At 41.5% G+C, this 7,286-nt stretch overlaps 1 protein-coding gene across 14 annotated transcripts in view; it reads left to right on the top strand.

Annotated features, from left to right (window-relative positions):
* Positions 1-6,737: 6,737 nt before the first annotated feature.
* caska (calcium/calmodulin-dependent serine protein kinase a) overlaps positions 6,738-7,286 on the top strand; it is a 99,599-nt gene continuing 99,050 nt past the window's right edge. For 5 of the 14 annotated variants that reach the window (XM_076030730.1, XM_076030727.1, XM_076030732.1 and 2 more), the window contains exon 1: positions 6,740-7,286. This exon is cut by the window's right edge and continues 326 nt beyond it. The gene's annotated coding sequence lies outside the window, so the exon portion shown is untranslated. The other 9 variants (XM_076030739.1, XM_076030737.1, XM_076030733.1 and 6 more) reach the window with 3 other exon arrangements.

Genomic DNA, 7,286 nt, shown 5'->3' with positions numbered 1-7,286 from the left:
ATATTTAGAATTTGTTTTTTGTTTCTCTCCTATTATTCTGTGCCTTTGAAATTTACTTGTTCCCTGCTTACTGTTGCAATTGAAACTTGCACAAAATCCCACACACGTTAACACCCCAAAACAAAAACAAAAGGTCTGTGACAGCCTAGCCACACTCAAAATGCTCAACTATTTTGCAGTCCCAGAGGTGAGGAGTTTGTTTCCTGCTGCAAAATATTGTAGAATAGTGTTTTCCTGGCAAACACCCTTTCCATATTGTTTATTTAGCAACTATTTGACACATTTGTAATTGTGTTGTCCATTTAGTTCTGACATTTATATTGCTGGAATAATCCATCAAAAAATATTTTAAAAAAAAATCAAATAAGGGGAAGACATTTGGGACTTAAGAGTCTGATTGATTTTTGTATTAAAATATATGTATATATATGGGGTTTCCAGTGACATTCCTTGACGACACTCTTTCAGAATGTTGCCAAAAGGTTGTGACAACACAGGTAACTGGTTACCTTTTGAAATTGTTATTAGGACACACCTTATAGGGTCCTATTATGATCAACTGAAATGTCATTCTGCATTACTAAAGCCATCTAAATGAACAAGTATAGAAAATGACAACTTGCGCACTTGTGATGGGCTTTTTCCACGTTACTGTGCAGAAACGAGCAGTTTGGGTTTTGTTCCACAAGTCAAGCAAATTATTGTAACACCTTTTTTTGTTTTATGTGGGTGAGGCTTCACTGCATGAGCGTTAGTAGCCATCTTCTCTGCTAGCTAGTGCTAGCTGTGAGCTGCTGGCCAATCACAAGGCAGTGGTCTGTTCCAAGGCAGACTCACGGATCGAGCAGGTAAAGGGGGCGGGAGGGAAGCGCTGCGAGGTGTCGTGGAAAACTTGGGAACCAGCGAGGTCAAAGCGCTACTGTTGCAGGCCGAGGACAAAGTCATGCAGCACTTTTCCGCCAGCTCTGCTGAAAAAGTAGCTGTCACACAGATATTGACGCCGCCGTCAGCAATCTTCTGAAGATCTCAATCTTGAATGCCATTTTGCTGGGAATAATCACATACTGCTGCGGCAAAAATCAAAGCCAATTGATGGACCTTCACGCCAGTCATGACGCTGGATCTCTCTGTGTAAGTGGCTGCTGACTTCATCAAGTGCCTCGGTGAAAAAATAAAAGGGCAAGGGGAACGACTAGACGCTGCAAACATTCCCGCTAAATACAACAACCGTGGTTGGTTCTGAAAGGCAAGCCTTCATTTGAATGTTTTACTGTTCACTTTACCTCGGACCGAAACACGGATTGTAACATTTAACTAACTGTGAAAAGCAATGTAGCCTCACGAATCAATAACCTGTAATGGTTCGAGGTAAATTTGACTATGTGTTGCTGTAAAAGGTGTTAGCGTGAGTGTTTATTAGTGGTCCTTTTGGCTTGAGCATGGTGCTGGCTGGAGTACAAATTGCCCTTTGGGGATAATAAAAATTGCTTTACCGACCTGTCCGCTGTGACTGTGGGCTTGGACACTTTTCTTTATTTAGCTCAGGGCTTTATTGAACACGCTCACCGTTTGCGGGAGCAACATATAGAGGGGAGGGAGGGAGAGATTGCTTCTAATCTCTTACAAAAAGCAATCTGTAGAGCTGCGGGCAATGGCGATACATTCTAGCCGGGACTCGAGTGAAGGAAAGATGGATCGCAGAATCAGACTGCGTTGGTTTTTCTCCAACACTATTATCAGACCTGTCAATTCTGCGAGCAGCAGAAAGACAGAGAAGGCCTTCCCCAGCCGTGTGCTACTCCATGACAGCATCCCCAAGAAGCAGCCTTCCCAACCCGACACGCGCAGTTTGCCATTCGTCTCGCTCCTTCTTCTCTCCCATGCCTCGTCTCCTCCTGTTGCCCCCTCTGGCCTACTCCTCCCCACTGCTCAGCGCGTCCCTGATAAGCACTCTGCAGAGTCAGACAGCAGCACCTGTGCTGCACTCAGCAGAGACGGATGAGCTAAGGACACGCGCACAAGCAGAGAGGCCTTCCTTCGGCGCATTTAATGAAGCTTTCTAGCATCGTTTGCATTCATCGTTTGCACTGTTTCGAGTGGCGATGGTGGTGATGTAATTCGATCAAACTATATTGATTTCTACTGTGTTAATAACGTCGCGGGAGCCATGAGACAAAGGACTTCTGTGCCAAGGTTCATAATGATCATGCTCTGCAATTTCAGAAATATATATTTTTTTGTGCTTAAGAACAAGGAAAGATCATCACGGGTCTTAAACAGCACAGGCGGAAATCGATTCACTGAAAACCAGTGACAGGCACTGCATCAGAGCGATAGCAAGTTGGTATTTTCCTGGGCAAATTGAAAGAAAGGATTAGTCGTCTCTTTCATGGAGGGAAAAGGGAAAAGGGGACTACTCTGTGGGGCAAAAATAACACTCAATATGCAAGTTATGAAATTTATGAATGTCAGTTTTCTACAACCTTGAGACTTGACAGCTTGGTGTTTTTCTTGTCTTAGTCTTTCTGCAACTTTCATACTCAAAAACCCACTGAGGATACCGAGGAGGCTGTCAGTCGCAAAGGCAGTGCCGTTTATGATTTTATGGCCTATGCAGAAAAAAAGATGTTTCTAATCAGATCTTAAGAGAGAAGAACTCTCAAAAATTGAACAGGAAGGACAGATTTACCGTAACCTAAGATATTTAAATACAGTCTAAGATACAGTATGTTGGCCTCACTCTCCATGGTGCCCTCTTGTATGATACATTATGAGCGCATTTGCAAGGCATTAAATATACTGGAAATGTGTATAATATGACATCCCTCATTAAGGATTGTAACTGGTGGATATACGGCGACAAACAATATTGTATCATACCTCCGTGACAATACAGAATTCATACACTCATCAATCTTAATATTTTCACTAGCAGTGTCATCTAAAACTCAAATTTCAGATTCCGGCATAAAACTGTGGAAATAAAACATCATGACTGACGTGGTTGTAACATGTTATATTCACTATTTACACTCCTTAATGAGCCTTGTTGAAAGCTGGTGTATGCGATTATGAATGTTAACAACTTAATTTATGAAACATGATGACTTTATTAAATGTCTTACGAGTGCGTTTTTAATACTGCTATATAAACCAGACCTCCGAAGAAAATGTTACAGATTTTCTTTTCACATTTAGTCAACTGTTTTCACATTTTGCATGCAGAGTCTTATGTCTTTATTAGCCAGTCCATGTATAACAATTATGTTTTTAATTGTGTCATCATGTTTTTGGACTGTGGGAGGAAGCCGGAGAACCCGGAGAGAACCCACAGAGACACAGGGAGAACATGCAAACTCCACACAGAAAGGTCCCAGGCCAATCTTTTCCAATTGATAAAAAAAATTACTTCAATGAACAAATATTCAATGGGAAAAATGTTAAATACAAACAGGTCGAACTGTAAAAGTTGATTCAAGCATTCATATATAGAGATCAGTGAAATACATAAAACGATTGAGAACAAATAAAAACATAGATGCATCTTTATACCTGCAAATACTATAGTTTATTCACTGAAATAATTCCTGCGGGTCAAATTCCCTGAGCAGTCTTACTGCTTCTCGTTTAACATTCAAATGATGTATCAGGTCCTTGTTTGTTTACAGCTCATGTACATGTGAACTGGGGTGATTTCATAGGGACTCGCATCTTCTCACGATGTTTATTTAACAAATTCAAAGGTGTACGTGGCTTTAATATCATCAAAGCAAATGCACTCTGAAGAAAGTTTCAACGCATGTTTTTATCTACATCTGGACAGAGTGAGATCACACGGTGCCATAAACAGTGCAAGCACTCTAGCTGTGATTCCCTAATTGACATGGGGTGTCCAAGAAGATCTGATAGGGCAACACTCTCACATATATTCCAGAACAGTGTGCTGGACAGAGATAAGATGTTCTCTGGTGTCCTTTTTTTCCAACCTAATCCGTATGGCTCCCCCCTGCCGGTACCCACAGCATCCCTGTCTCTTGATATACACAACCTCAAGTGATCCACAACAGTACGAATCAAACCTACGACTCAAATGCCCTTATTAAAAAGGTCTGCGTGCTACATAAGCAGCAATGTATGGAGGGAAACAATAATACTTAGCTGCCACGGGGCATTAATTATATAATTTTGGAGGGGGGGAGGTTGAAAAGCCATAAATAAAAGAAAAGGCTCATCATTTTGGATTTACAAACTCTGCTTAATTATTCACTTGCCATTAATGAGGCAATCAGCTGGCAATGTATTTAGCCCCGGAGCCTATAAAATATGAACAGACAGCACTAATCTGCATGCTGCTTTCGACTCCGTTTGGGCCGCAGAAGCCTGATTTGCAGACACGCAACACATTATTTTGGTGCAAGCGGCTGTCAGAATAGACAAAATCACAAGTGCCAGAATATAATTTGATCGCTTCAAGTTTCAATAGATCAAATGCCATTCCTTGTTGGACTTGGTTTTGGTAGCTGTGCTTTTCGTGGAATCAGTGAACGTACATAACGTGCCATGTTATAGTTTTTTATTTATGTCAGGCAGAAATTATTATTAAGCAAACACTAAATTTATAACGCCATCAATGTTACAGTCTACTTGAATAATTGGTAGAGCCCTAGTGAGTACATTGCTCTTCAGTGTCGTATCATCATTATACATGCACCAAAATACACAACTGGAATGGTTTTCTTTACGATGCCAACACAATGGTCTTACTTGAAAAGCTGCGCTCTCATCGTCAGCCTTTCATATGCAACCAAAGTATGAATTTAGACTAACAATGCAGTGTTCAGTTGTGAACACTGCATTGTGTTGTTCAGCAAACACATTTTATGTATAAAACAATTCAATCTTGACTGGATCTCTGAGTTTGCGTACAATTAGTCATTATGAAATTCTGAAATATGGAAGATATGCCAAAATGTCATGAACGTATATGTATGTGTGTACTTTTGGCATCATATAGGCTGGGAGACTTTGAGGGTCTGTGCAAAGCATGAAGCATAGTTATTATCAATGAAAAAAAAACTGGCTTTATTCATTTGAATTGTAATCGGTAAACCTACAAATGGTCAACTCAATTTGTACTCCAACTTAATGTGTGGACAGAAGCAGGTCAGTCTGCACTCTGTTACCCTGAAGACAGTGTTATGGTGAGATATCTAAAGCGACGCCTTTGTCATCCTGACACGATTCAGGTTTTGTTTTTGTTTTTGTTTTTTTTTGGGGGGGTGGGTTGGGTTAATTTCAGTTATTTATAAGAAAATGAATAATATTTGGCTATGCCCACTGCACTGTTCATCTTTCAGTGTGGTCAAATTACTGCCAAAATATGCAATTCAATTATGTTTCAGGAATTTATATTTCTTTGGACACGTAGCACTGTGTTTAACCACATTATTCATTTGGTGACAAATTATTATCACAGTGTAATTTCTCCATTTTAAGAACAGAATAACCACTCTTGACATCAGTACATTATCTCTTCAACAATGGCACATTTACTCACTAAAAAAGAGTCAGAGCCTTCCTTTCTTTTCTACCCACCCTGTCGGCCAATGAATCAACAATGGACACACATGCAAACATCAGAGTGGACATATTATTTTTTGCAATTGTTATTTGGGGGATTTTATTTTGTCTTTTCATCAACAGCTGCAATTTCGATTCCATCAATCCCATCCCCCATCAATATAAAAATACATATTATTTCTGAGAGAATTAACGTTATTATCTCGCATACATTTTCTAATCAATCTACTGGTGTTTCTTGTGATTATTTGGCAGTAGGTCTCAGTGTGATCAGGCTTAGCAGTGCGTTCTAGGCCTCCCGCTTACCAGGAACACTTTCCAACTTCTGGGGAACCAGAGGTACTCTCTCACTGTTGAGATCTGTAACCTATATGTATGCGAGACCTAGACTGTACCCCGGGGGTCTTCACTCAGATGGTTGTCCCCAGATCACCTCTCAGGGAAGGCATCCCAGCGGAATACTAATCCAATGTCTACGCTACCTGACTTGACTCCTTCAACACTGAAGCAGCAGCTCTCTCTGAATGTTGCAGGTCCTCATTCACAACTCCAATGCTCCATCCTGTCATGGGCTCTTCCTACATGTTGTCTTACAACAACAACAACAACAATAATAATAATAATAATGATGATCAACATCAACAATAACTTACTGTGGCTAAATTGTTTACAATACATTGAAAAAACATTTAAAACATGATTTTCACGATAGGCTGAATGATTAGAATTTTACCGTATACATTTTTTGAAAATAGATGTTGATGCACTGCAAATGCATATTTGTCAAGGTGTGTGTCCACTTACCACTATAATACATGAAAGGAATTTCACTATTGAGAATTTGACAAATAAAAATCTTGAACCTTGAGTTTTGTTTTGTTAGGGATGAAAGGCATATTAAACTTTCACATTGAATGCCGCTGAAGGTGGAAAATAACTCGTGGTCAAAAAAGCTGTTTACATTAATAGCCAGAATCAAATATACTCACGGAAACTTGCACAGCCCTGAAGTGACTGTGACAGCGTAAATGTCACCGCGGCGCCGCCATGTTGGCTCAATACCTTTTGGACTCCGACGGAGCGTGTGCGCCAGAATGGATGACAGAGGACCAGTTTCATAACCCTGGTGGTAGGAGGAGCTAAAGCTTACTGGAAGCTCAGTGGAACTGAACATAGGGACACATAAGCGACACTGACAGGGAAAAACAAACACGCTGTGGAGGGAGAGGAACGCGAGAGCCCGAGTGTGACGCTTCTCAGGTGCCGTGGCGAAGCCTCGAGCCCACCTCGCCTAAGGAAAAAAAGGAAGAAGAAAAAAATAAATAGACGGAAAGAGGATCTCGGCAAACAAGAAAGTGAAACCCATGGCGGCTCGTTAAGTCCCCGGCTCACGGTAACCCACCTGGATCGGCGCCCCGGAACCCGAGCCTGATGCACAGTACACCGGGTCTGCTTCGGGTATTTCCACCTCCGTGCATGTCACGTCTTGCTAGTCCCAAGACTCCGCGCGGGAGCGGGAGCAGGAGCAGGAGCAGACGCCGAGGCGTCGTAGTTTTGCTCTCGTATTAATAGACAACCACGTATGGTCTGCTGCTTTTTTGACACGGGAGGAAGGTACCGGGAAGCAAAGGGGAAGGCGGGGCTGGACCGGTGGACTCCCAAACTGGATTATTGAGCCTCTCCTCTGCCGATTCACCCTCAGCTGC

Source organism: Nelusetta ayraudi, unplaced genomic scaffold (assembly GCF_046127955.1).
Source record: "Nelusetta ayraudi isolate G7.1 ecotype Tasmania unplaced genomic scaffold, CSIRO-AGI_Nayr_v1 ptg000031l, whole genome shotgun sequence".
NCBI classification, from domain to species: Eukaryota; Metazoa; Chordata; class Actinopteri; order Tetraodontiformes; family Monacanthidae; genus Nelusetta; species Nelusetta ayraudi.
Note: the sequence above shows the minus strand (reverse complement) of the source record. Positions and strands in the feature narration are given on the sequence as shown.